The 12892-nt window shown below is 42.6% G+C and overlaps 1 protein-coding gene and 1 long non-coding RNA gene across 2 annotated transcripts in view; both read right to left on the bottom strand.

Annotated features, from left to right (window-relative positions):
- Window positions 1-11773, bottom strand: part of LOC309511002 — a 51967-nt gene extending 40194 nt beyond the window's left edge. Inside the window, exons 1-2 of the long non-coding RNA XR_014210462.1 lie at window positions 11374-11773; window positions 10907-11337 (exon numbers count right to left, since the gene is read on the bottom strand). This is a non-coding gene — a long non-coding RNA (uncharacterized lncRNA). The remainder of the gene's footprint in view (window positions 1-10906; window positions 11338-11373) is intronic.
- Window positions 1-12892, bottom strand: part of LOC309510889 (uncharacterized protein) — a 264657-nt gene that overhangs the window by 78203 nt on the left and 173562 nt on the right. The gene's annotated exons all lie outside the window — the stretch shown is intronic.

Below are 12892 nucleotides of genomic sequence, written 5' to 3'. Positions count from 1 at the left end.
GGGTTAGGCTGTCTTTCGCTCTGCGATGTGATAGTTTGCCAGACCCTGCCGAACAGAGCTACTTGGATTAGGCCTCTAGAGCTGGCTCCACTCAGCCCGTTGAGCTGAACTACTCGAACGAGGGGTGAAGGTTGGTTGGCTTGCAAGCAAGCCCCGCTTCCCCAGGCTGGGCACAGGACAAATCCCTGTTACCCTTTGGAGCCACTTGCAGGCCCGCTCCCTGTCTAACATTTCAGGGGCATATGGTGTTACTCCCCCACTAAACGCGGGGTAGTTTTGAGTAATCCATTCTCAGCTCTGTATTATCTACCTCACACCACGATGGCTCCGGTTGAGCAGGCAGTTCTAACTACATTTCATTCCGGTATTTGAACTCCGCTCCCTTGAAGCCAGGGCATTGCCATGAGCTGACGCCCATGCATTTAGTAGGTAGGCCCTTGAAATGGGGCCTCCACTAGGCAGAGTGGCGTATGTTGTACTCCCCTGCTATGAGGGTTTTGCTTTGTGCTGAGTACACTGCCTTTGGCGATGTGGTTAGGTACCAGGATGCTGTAAGCGCTGTAGTAACAGTTTTTCTGCCTTGAAGGCTGCACAGTTAGGTAGTAGGCCCCAGCAGGCCTCCTTGACCGGGTAGCCCCTAAGATAGGGCTCCTAGGCCAGCTCACCTTCGTTGGTTGGCCCTGGTAGTTCGGGCAGAAGACTCACTACCGAGTAGTAGGTCTTAACAGGCCTCCTCGGAGGTGGGTCACAACATTGTGGAGCATACACTAGGTCAAAACTTTAGGAAAGTTTTTTATTAGTATGGTTCCAGCAGTGTTCATTAAAGTAGCAGAAAGACTCGCTATCAGCTAGTAGGCTCGACCGGGCCTCCCTGTTAGGCGAGTCCCCAGCAGCAGTACACATCCAGCTGATTAGACCGTTTCAGGAAGTAGGCCTCTTCAGGCCTCCCTGAAGATGGGCTCCCACATTTTTTTTGTGGGGATCAGGTAGTAGGCTTTACTAGGCCTCCCTGAGGGCTGAATCCCTCATACTGTGGTACTAAGTGGCCCTGAGGTTGAACTATCAGGTAGTAGGCCTCATAAGGCCTCCCTGAAGGCAAAGCCCCATAGACAGTCAACTGGACTGCCAGTCTGGCCCACTGTCAGCTGTGGTTTTCAGGTAGTAGGCCTCTCCAGGCCTCCCTGAAAGTAAGCTCCTTCATGTCATGGTTCTCTGGTAGTAGGCCTTACCAGGCTTCCCTGGAGTTGAGTTCCATCATACTTTGAGTTTCCACTTAATGTGGTTTTTCTTGGCTCCCACGTTCTGTGGTTATCAGATAGTAGGCTTCACCAGGCCTCTCTGAAGGAGAGCTCCCACATACTGTGGTTGTCAGGTAGTAGGCCTCTCCAGGCCTCTCTGAAAGTGAGCTTCCACGTTCTGTGGTTATCAGATAGTAGGCTTCACCAAGCCTCTCTGAAGGTGAGCTCCCACATACTGTGGTTGTCAGGTAGTAGGCCTCTCCAGGCCTCTCTGTAAGTGAACTCCCATGCACTGTGGTTATCAGGTAGTAGGCCTCACTAGGCCTCCCTGAAGTCGAGCTCCCACATACTGTGGTTGTCATGTAGCAGGCCTCTCTAGGCCTCTTTGTAAGTGAACTCCCATGCACTGTGGTTATCAGGTAGTAGGCCTCACTAGGCCTCCCTGAAGTCGAGCTCCCACATACTGTGGTTGTCATGTAGTAGGCCTTACCAGGCCTCCCTGGAGGGTTAGCTCCCACTTACTGTGCGTTTCCACTTAGCATGGTCTTTAAGGTAGTAGGCCTCTTCAGGCCTCCCTGAAAGTGAGCTCTCACGTTTTGTGGTTATCAGATAGTAGGCTTCACCAGGCCTCTCTGAAGGTGAGCTCCCACATACTGTGGTTGTCAGGTAGTAGGCCTCCCCAGGCCTCTCTGAAAGTGAGCCCCCACGTTCTGTGGCTATCAGATAGTAGGCTTCAGTGGTGCTGGGTTTTTGTAAGCTAGTGGCTGCTTACTTTCAGTTTAGCAGACCTTATCAGGCAGCTAGCGAAGGTGAGCTTGCGCCCTGGCTCGACTCAAGTTTTTATTCTCTGCTACGGGTTCCCTCCTGGAACCTCTTTTTCCTGCTACAGCCTGGTTGCCTACCAGGTAGATCTAATGCTCCTCCCCTCACTGAGGGTCAGTATGAGTATGTGGTCTCCTGAGTCTGGTCAGTTGGTCGTAGGCCTCTCTTGAGGCCTCCCAGTTAGATCAGCCCTTAGGCCCTCACAGGCCTCCTCAGTGTTTTGAAACACAAACACTGAGTTGATCCGTGGATTGAGTAGAGAAACTCCCCCCGCTGGCAAGGGTTGTAAAGCACTATGCTGAGTCATACTCTCCAGGATATCCCGTCTCTGAGATCCGGTCCGAGTGGTTCACTGCCTGCTTCACAGTCCCTCGGGTTGGATGCCTTCCTAAAGGCAAGTGTCCAGAGGCTCTGTCTTCGGACAGACAGGAAGTGGCCAGACTGTAGTGTCTTATATAGTGACACCAGGTCAGGCCTGCCTGGTGGCGTTTCAGGCGGCACGTTCCCCTGAATAGTGACTGGCTGGGGTTCCTCAGGTTCCCTAGCCACATTCCCTAGAAGGGACCCCTTCTAAGAAGTTGAAGTTGTGGTCCTTGGCCCTTGAGCAGGCCCAGGTAGACCTTTCACTAAACTATGTTTATGGAGGTTTTCTGTGGTGTCATTTAGCTTGGGCTATGACCGTAGGGAGTGCTGTCACTGACAGCTCAGTGTGACCTGGGGGTGAGTGGTACTAGCGTTCATTTGAATTGCCGGTTCTGACAGTTGTCACTGCCTTTTGGCAGGCACTCCCCTTAGCATGGTGGCGTTGGTATATCGTTCCCCATAGCGTCATTCTGACGTAGTGTAGAGTTCCCTTTCGAAAGGGAACGTCTCAGGTTACGACTGTAACCTATGTTCCCTGAGAACAGGGAACGAGACACTACGTCTTCCTGCCATGCCTCGGGGCCTGCCTGCAACAGTCCCTTCAGACGATAGGATGCTGTCATGTTTGCAAAGCGCCCCTTTTATACTTGCAGGTTGCACGTTAATCATTCACGCTAATGATTCACGGGCTGTCGCCGGTCAGCATGATTGCTGTGAGATGATATTTGATTTCAGACACCTGTCACGTCTGAGGCGTTCCCCATAGCGTCATTCTGACGTAGTGTCTCGTTCCCTGTTCCCAGGGAACATAGGTTACAGTCGTAACCTGAGACGTTTTTCCACAATCAAATTCCTTCATGTAAATAGCGAATCCGCCATGACGCGAGCGCAACTGGCATTTAAAGGGAATGGGAGATGAGACTCTGATTGGTTTAACGCACGTTACGGCCAAAACACACCCATTACTCATTAAGAGAATAGGGACGACCCTTTTAGACCATGCACCGGGAGCACCGACCACTTTTCCCATCGTTAAACTAGCAAAAGTGGATTCAGACACACCATAAGTACACTTGAGCCATGCGCTTTAGACCAGTGGTTCTCAAAGTGTGGTACGCAGGCTCCGTCTAGTGGTACGCAGAGGAATCACTGAATTTTGCACGTAAGATCAAACCGGTGTGATCTTTTACTGTCTATTGTGTGATCAGTCTTGGCTGGTCCCTGGAGCGTACGATACGATTACACCGGTGTAGAACGGCCAGTGCATCACGTGATCAACTGCTAAATTCAAATGTGCTTTCGCAGTTGGCTGGCGCTGAGCCAGAGACGGACGCGCGCCACTCCGGCGCTGTCAAATATCACAATTATTCAGTGTTTTTAACCAAATAATGTTTATTTTAGGTTTCAGACATTTAAATTCACATAAGTACTAAAAAAACAATACATTTACAATTTGTAAAATACACACTGATGTCTATGGAAGCGGAAATTATAATAATTTCCATTATAATAATTTCCATTATAATTAGATGACACGTTTTACACATTGTGTAAGTAACTTTAAAGTTAACTCTATTCTTCTCCCAGTTCACCGGCCACTTACTTTCATGTATTTCGGGAGAAGTGGATGAATTCACGTGCTGTAAGTTAAATCCAACAGATCCGATTCTCTGAACAGTGGCACAAACTAACGTTACACGGCGCATACAGCTCAACTAACGCGATCGTTTTAAAGGTGTTTAAACAACATAACACTTCCACTTGCATATATTTGTCAATCGGAATATCAAATATTTCATGCCATAGCTAACAAATTTGTGAATAAAAAAATGAAATAAAAGCAGATAATTAGTCAATCAGCGCTGCGTTGTGTCACGTGACAAGCAATGACACGTCACCATGGAAACAGTAAAGTGATCAGTTCTAAATAATGATCGCCTTGAAAAACTCACAGGGGTCAACCAAAATATTTAAAATTTACGTTTAAAAGGGTTAAATATGTATACACAGCCTGTTTTTGTATTATTAATATTTTAAGGACAGTAGGCTACAGTTTTTATTTCACTTTTAGTTTTTTATTAATCTTTGTAAGCAGCACAGTACATTTCTGTCAGGACCACTATCGTCATATATGATTGACAATTAGCATACAATTTGGATTGGCGGTATGGTTCCGTTCTGGGCGAGAACTCCCTGCGCATCCATGCAGCCTAGCATGGATAAGAGCAGGGAGAGCAGCAATAACCCCCCTTGGGGTAAACAGAACAGAACCAACATGAATGTATTGCAGATATCCTTAATTCAAGATTTTAAAGTACGACATAATTCGAGAATTTATTCTGATTCGAAGGGAATCAGAATGCCAAATCCTGACTGATGAGAGGAGGAGCTGGGGATGGAGGAGGGTAATTCGCTCCTGAGAAACGCGATAGTTGCGGATAATACTGAAGCAGCTTATATATGTATACGGTGATAGGCGTCGTATTCCTATAGGTAGATGTGGATCAGCTGATAGTCAGCTGATGCGAGCTTGACTAACGTGACCTGCCAGAACTAAAGCTACGCTTGATTTCTGTCAGGACCACTATCGTCATATATGATTGACAATTAGCATACAATTTGGATTGGCGGTATGGTTCCGTTCTGGGCGAGAACTCCCTGCGCATCCATGCAGCCTAGCATGGATAAGAGCAGGGAGAGCAGCAATAACCCCCCAAAACACAACCATATGCCAATATCCCCCAAAACCAACTGACAGCGCAATCTGGATGCTTTATAGTTACGTGAGTGAGCCAGGGCAACAAGCATGTTGCCAATACCTGAAAAGCTTGAGCAACAGCATGTTACCAACTAGTGTTGTCAAAAGACCCGGTACTTCGGTACCAAGTCGGTACTAATTTTTTTTAAACGTCACGGTACCAGGTTTTCTCAAACCCGGTACTTGATGCGCATGCATGCCCGAAGCGCGTGCAGTTGCGTCCTCTTCATAAAAGCGCTGATGGCGATCGGCGGTGCTGCTGCTGATGTGGTGCTGATGTTTTTGCGCGTGCAGATACGTTATTTAAAATGGCGCACGGCAAGCGCGCTCATAATAGAAGCGGCGCGCTCGCTTTTCCATGTGCGTTCATGGATGCATAGCAACGACAGACGCCACGGTAGTACAAACGCTTGTGCGAACTGCACTCTCCATGACGACGAGGAAGTGTGACATAGGCCTATTAATTGATTTCTAGCCCTTGCATTAGCTTTACTACTAGATATATTTATGGAGATGAGAAATAAAAAGCCGTCATTAATATCAGTCCGTCAGAAAAGCAGTTCTAGTCTTATTCTTGGCTGGATAACTCTTAGCAGGTTTAAAAAGCCCTTTTAAAGTTAAATATGAATACAGTTTTGGATTAAATAAAAGTATAGTCAAGTCAAATAAAACATATTTTATCTCCTGTATAGTTTGGTAATGCTACAATAAGATACCATTCATTAACATCACTTAATGCGTTGTCTAACATAACACAATGAGTGAACAATATATTTTTACAACATTAATTAATGTTTGTGAATGTTATTTAATACAAAACACTTGATTGGTCATGTTTATTCACTTCATTCATTGTGCATTAAATAATGTTAACAGAAATAATGTTAACTTTTGATTTTAAAAATGTATTTTTAAATTAACCCCTAAAGGAGAATAATTGCGACAGTATATAACTATTGTTTTTTTTTGTTAGGTCATTTTATCTAATGTTATCTAACAAATGGAATCTTATTGTAAAGTGTTTTTAATACAGTTTGCATCTTTGTGATATACACTTTAATATAATTATGTAAATTTAATCTAAATTAAGCTTTGGTACCGAAATTGGTACCGAGAACCGTGGATTTTCACTGGTATCGGTACCGAATACTGAAATTTTGGTACCGTGACAACACTATTACCAACAATACCGGAAAGCCTTAAGCAACAAGTATGTTGCCCTTACCTGGATGACCTAAACGAGTATGTTGCCAATAACCGCATAAGCCATAGCAACAAGCATGTTGTCAATAACCGAAATGCTTAGCAGTAAACATGCATATTGCAATGAATGACATACCACCTGAAATGAAAAAGTGAAAATTGTGATACCAAAAATGTATCAGCTGCTGCTTGTTGTATATCCGCAGTCCAGTTCCAGTTTTGTTGAGTGACGACTGTAAATGACATCATGACCTTGTTATACTTGGATGTAGTTTACTTCTGTAGAAAACAAGAAAAAAAAAAAAGAAAAAAAATTGTTTTTGTTATTTGATTTTTAACATCTCCCCACACTGGAGCAAGCAAGACGCATTGCAACAAGCGTGTTGCTGTAGCCAATTTAACCATTGTACGGGATCTATTGGGGGAAGCTTACACCCCTAGCAGCAGCAACAACTGATACAACAAGCATATTGTGTAAATCGCAGAACCATTGCTAAAACTGGTGTAATTTGGCAGGGGAAGCATACACCCTACAGCAATAGCTCAGACTAGCAGCAACAACTGGTACAAAAAGCATGTTGTATAATCACAGAACCATTGCTAACACTAGTGTAGTTTGGCTGGGGAAGCATACACCCTACAGCAATAGCTCAGACTAGCAGCAACCAAACTGATACAACTAGCATGTTGTATAACCATAGGACTAGTATTAAACCTAGTGTAGTCCGATCGGAGAAGCATACATTCTCTAGCTCGAGTCATATGCAGTGCGCAGCTAAGCTATGAATACAGTGTGCTTCCTCATTCATGAACATGATTACTGCTCCCGTCCTACGGATTCCATCGGCTGTGGAGGTGAAGATGGCGACTCCCATGATTTCACACTCCTTTACAGGACCATCAAACTATGGTGTTGTTAGTGTTGAATACCAGACCCCTGCGGTGAATGTACTGTGTACCAAGTATGTTACTGATATCTAGATAGCTTTAGCCACAAGCATGTGGTAACTTTAAAGCAGCACGTTGCAATAATCGAATAGAATAAAGAACAAGCATTTTCCAATACAACCAGATAAGCATAAAACAACGCTTGAGCACTACGGCATGCGCTGAGGACAGTATGCGCTATAGCAGTGTTGCTGAAAAGACAGATATTGTTGATACCTGATAAGCTTAGCACAGCATGTGACACAATGACACCATATAAGCCTAAAACACGCCATGTTCCAAATAACGACTGGGCTAAATAACCTTAAAAGTTCAACAACCATGTTCCCAATAGCAACTAACAGCTTTTAATGCAAGCAGTTTTCAAATAGCCACTAGATAGGCCTAGCCTTAGAACAAGCAGTGTTTCAATAACTTTTATTTATTTATTTGTTTATTTTTTACTTAATATACACAGCTTAAATATAGAACCATGTTGAATGTCAGCCTATAAAAATGCAAGCTCTTAAAAATAAAAAATATAAGAATGCATTCAAATGCAATCACGGTATACAATACACTGTAGCTTTAAGAACGACCTGTTTCCAAGAACTAGATAGACCAAGCGTGTCCGAAGTGACTCAACTGAATTGTGACTGTTTACGGTCTTTTTTAAAGCTGTGCCACAGCAGAATATTTCCGTTTGCACCATGAATTGTTAATTCATATCAAGCAGCTGCTTGAATCTGTGCTGCATAGTGCTAAAAGCACAGCCCGTGCAACGCGATCAGTTGCCAATGACAACATATAGTAACGCACATAGCCAATATGATCGCGTAAGCCTAGCAAGAGCATTTTAATGAAAACGACTAAGTTAGATTAGCCCAAGCCACACGTATGGCATTAGCAACAAGCATGTTGCCAAAACCCTGATAGATTTTAGCAATGAGCAAAAAAGGACTTAGCTTTGTGAAGACTTTCAGAGATGAAGGGAGAATGAATCACGTCGAGTCCTGTGTCAATAATGCAGCGATGCGAGCAGGCAACTTCCAAATCAGGCAACTTATGATCAATGCTGCAAATCTCGTGTTCAAGTTTAAGATGAATCTGAGGTGAATTCCTCTTGCTAAATTCCCGATTGCACAATTCCTTGTGAGATTATGTTGTTTGCCTGCCGAATTTCGCCATTTAATTCGCTCCTGAGAAACGCGATAGTTGCGGATAATACTGAAGCAGCTTATATATGTATACGGTGATAGGCGTCGTATTCCTATAGGTAGATGTGGATCAAAGCTGAATTTTCAGCATGATAATTTATGATAATTACATGATAATTTAGAAATCAGTATAATATGATGATTTGCTACTCAAGAAACATTTCTGATTATTATCAATGCTGAAAACAGTTGAACAGTAGAAATCATGATACATTTTTTTCTGTATTCTGTTCAAAATAAGAGCACTTATTTGAAATAGAAATCTTTTGTAACATTATTCATGTCTTTACTGTGACTTTTTCATCAATTGAACTCATACTTATGAACCCCAAACTTTTGACCGGTATTGCAAGATTGTGAAACATAATCACTGAAAAGACATAGTATTAGCCCTATTATTTAGGAGTGCAAACATCATCATCTTCATTTTGCGTTCTCTGGTCTAACTGGGTATAGCCGACCCACTCTACAAATGTGTCTATATGAGGTGTGTCTGAATTTTCCTACAACACTTAAAGGCAAATAAGAATTGACTTACCACAACGGCTGAAGAAAGAGAAGATCAAACCTCTTGCTGTTGCAAGTCCCAATATTTTGCTGAAAAGGCAATCTGGAGATCACGTCGGGGTCACCACTTTGTAAGGACCACCCATTGGCCCAATGACGGAATCCAATGGTGTGGGCGAAGGTATAATGCGTGTATGTCTTTTCAGCGCTCCAGTGAAGTTCACTTAATTTATTAGAATTTAGTTTCAATATTAAAGCTGCCGTCGGCAACAATTTTTTGATCATATTTCCTGAAACCGAAACTATGCTCCGACAGAACAACATAAATAAGATGGTTTTAGAAAAAAACCTGCGCTTCTACCTCCACCTGGAGCCTGTTATTTGTTTGGCAAAAATCCACCGCTCCCAGTTCTCCTGGTCCAATCAGTGCAGGGCTGTGTGATATCCAATCACAGGTCGTGCACGCCACAGACCCCCCACCCCCCTTGCGCACGTACTTACAATATCACATGCACACGCCTGAAGTTCGCCGTTGGATTGTACAAAGCGTGACGGCAGAGAGAAAATCTACTAACAATTCCTCGGATAAAAACCAGAGCTAGGAGGTCCAAAACAACCAAGGTAAAGAAAACACATGTAGAAAAGAAGATCGATGCTGAAGAGGCGGGCGCGTTCACAGAAAATATGATGACGAGCTGCGGAGCACGCAAACTCGATGGGAGGGTACTCGTGGTAGTTAGGGAGGCGCATGATATTGTAAACATTCAAAATTGTGGCTAAGTTATCTCAATCCTCCAGAGTTGCCGACTGCAGCTTTAATCTGACTCCAATTTCAAATGACAATCACATTTAGATTGTGTTTCTTATTAGAAAATAATCATAAATATTATGAATTAATTTAGATCTTTGATTATTCTGGGTATCCCATAGTTCAAATATTCGTTCATTAAGGACCCGGTGTCGCTTTGAGACGTCACGGGAAAGGAAGGGAGAGGGAGATGCAGAGATAAGGAAGGAGAGAAGTTTGGACAAGACAATGTCATGTGCTCTTTCTTTGCGATCTTCTGTCCAGGGTGTGTTTAATTGCTTTATGGCGAATTTTATCTCAGCTTTTGTCTTAGCAGAAACATCAGTTCTTATATTAGTATTAATGGATCAAGTGTTGCCGAAAACAATGCGTCTTCAGCCGTTTCTTGAAAATGTCTACGGCCTCCTTCCACCAGCAGGAACAGTCCAGGTAAAGGTCTGTGAAAGGGATTTTGTGCCTCTTTGAGATTTGCACCACGAGACGACATTCATTTGCAGTTCATTCTGGATGGCACGTAAGTCTGGAGTAATGAGTTTAGGTAAAGTGGAGCAGAGCTGGTTGTTCTGTAGGCAAATCAGTGGCTTGAATGTGATGCGAGCAGCAACTGGCAACCAGTGCAATTGGTGTGTGACATGGGCTCTCTTCGGCTCGATAAAGACCACTCTAGTTTTAGCATTCTGGAACAGTTGAAGAGGTTTGACAGTGCAAGCTGGAAGACCAGCCTCAAACTGATATCTTTCTCCAGGTAATTTAGAGAGATTTCTGGGTTCGTTTTTTTGTTTTGTTATTTTGGCAAAACTCTCCACTGAAGCAATTGCCCCTATTTTTATTAATATTATTTTTGATATTGATATTTCTGGTTTTGTTATTGTTCCTTTTTTCCCTCTTTATAGGAGAAAATGTCAATTTAATATTGGATGATTTGGTGGTTGTGTTGTTGATTCTGTGACAGATGGTTGGAAATCCTCATTCTCTGCAGGGTTTTCTTTTTCTTTCTCTTTTTTTGGTAAAATGTAATTCTTTACTTTGTTACCAGCTCCTCAACTCTAGATAGCTGTGTAACACTATACCTCCTCCTCATTGTAAATATCCAAATGAGCATTTTTTGATCCAGAAACATATAATACAACATGCAATGCTGTAGTAATTTATTGATGTAGAAATCAGAGAGATAAACAAAGATGGGTAATACACAACCCCCTGGATCAAACTGGGGTTAAGAATCAGGTGCATTCGCCTTGGGAAGTCAAAAAGAAAAAAGTGTTCAGAATTATGCTTATCTCTTTGTCTCTGTACAATTACATTCTGTAACTCAAAAATTTGAGCGCAAAGCATTCAGCAGAATCAGGAGCATTTAAAAAAAACACATTTCAAATCTTTACTGAATGTCAAAGGTGTCAAATAATGAAGTACAAATACTTTGTTACCTTACTTAAGTAGAAATTTTGGGTATCTATACTTTACTGGAGTAATTATTTGTCAGCCGACTTTTTACTTCTACTCCTTACATTTTCACGCAATTATCTGTACTTTCTACTCCTTACATTTTAAAAATAGCCTCGTTACTCTTATTTCATTTCATTTTATTTCATTGCAAAAAAAAGGATAGAGTGAATTTGATTGTGGTTGGATGAGAAGTATAAACATATACCATTCCGACATCCTATTGGTTTGTATGCGATCCATCGCACTTGCACATGACACAAATCACGTCACACTTTTATAGGCAACTAGTTATCATATCGCGCGTTCAGTTTTTTTTAAGAACACGCTGAACACGTTGAACACAACGTTCAGTTGATCGTTTATCGTTGCTTATCCTACTGTCTATGGGAATATGTTGTGTCGCGTCACCTCTCGCCAAATCCAATATAGACAGCATTGCTTTCGTTTGAGGTGTAGACACGGTGATTACCTGATTATGACCTATGATTATAGGTTTGTATGCGATCCATCGCACATCCATCGCCCATGCGATCCATCGCACATCCATCGCCCATGCGATCCATCGCACATCCATCGCGCTATTCTAGACAAGACAGAGGTAATACTTATCGGTTCAAAAAACCGCCCACAAAACCTCGCACAATACAACTTTAACATCATAGGATGTCCTGTTACTTTATCCTCTACAGTAAAAGACCTGGGTGTTATACTCGATTGCAACCTGTCTTTTGAAAATCATATTTCATATGTTACAAAAACAGCCTTTTTCCACCTTAGAAACATTGCTAAGCTACGTAATATGCTATCAGTTTCTGATGCTGAAAAGTTAGTTCATGCATTCATGACCTCGAGACTGGATTACTGTAATGCTTTATTAGCTGGTTGTCCTGCATCCTCAATAAACAAGCTACAGTTAGTCCAAAATGCCGCCGCTAGAGTTCTTACGAGATCAAGAAAATATGATCATATAACACCGATTTTATCATCACTGCATTGGTTACCTATAAAGTTCCGTATTAATTACAAGGTATTGCTACTGACTTATAAAGCCCTAAACGGCTTAGCTCCAGTCTATTTAACGGATCTTCTATCACCCTATAATCCATCGCGCTCTTTAAGATCACTAAATTCAAGGCTTTTGGTCATACCTAGGATATCCAGAACCACCAAAGGAGGGAGAACATTTTCACATTTGGCTCCAAAACTTTGGAATAGTCTTCCTGATACTGTTCGTTGCTCAGACTCGCTCTCCCAGTTTAAAACTAGATTAAAGTCGCATCTCTTCAGCCAGGCATTCATATAATCCTACAGTTCAAACTACAATCCGGCCTCTAGCTCATAAATGCCAGAGGAGAACTGGCCCCCGACTGAGCCTGGGTTCTCCCAAGGTTTTTTTTCTCCATTAGGTCACCTGATGGAGTTTTAGGACACCATTAGGTCACTTGATGGAGTTTTTCGGTTCCTTGCCACTGTTGCCTTTGGCTTGCTCAGTTGGGGATATTTTGGGGATATTTAATTTAATTTTATCAATCAATAAATTCCTCTTGAAACAAACTTTGTTGTATTATTTTAATTTAATACTGTGAAGCTGCTTTGATACAAT

The sequence above is a fragment of the Leuciscus leuciscus genome, assembly GCF_965113295.1.
Source record: "Leuciscus leuciscus genome assembly, chromosome: 12".
NCBI classification, from domain to species: Eukaryota; Metazoa; Chordata; class Actinopteri; order Cypriniformes; family Leuciscidae; genus Leuciscus; species Leuciscus leuciscus.
This window is presented reverse-complemented; position numbering and strand designations above follow the sequence as displayed.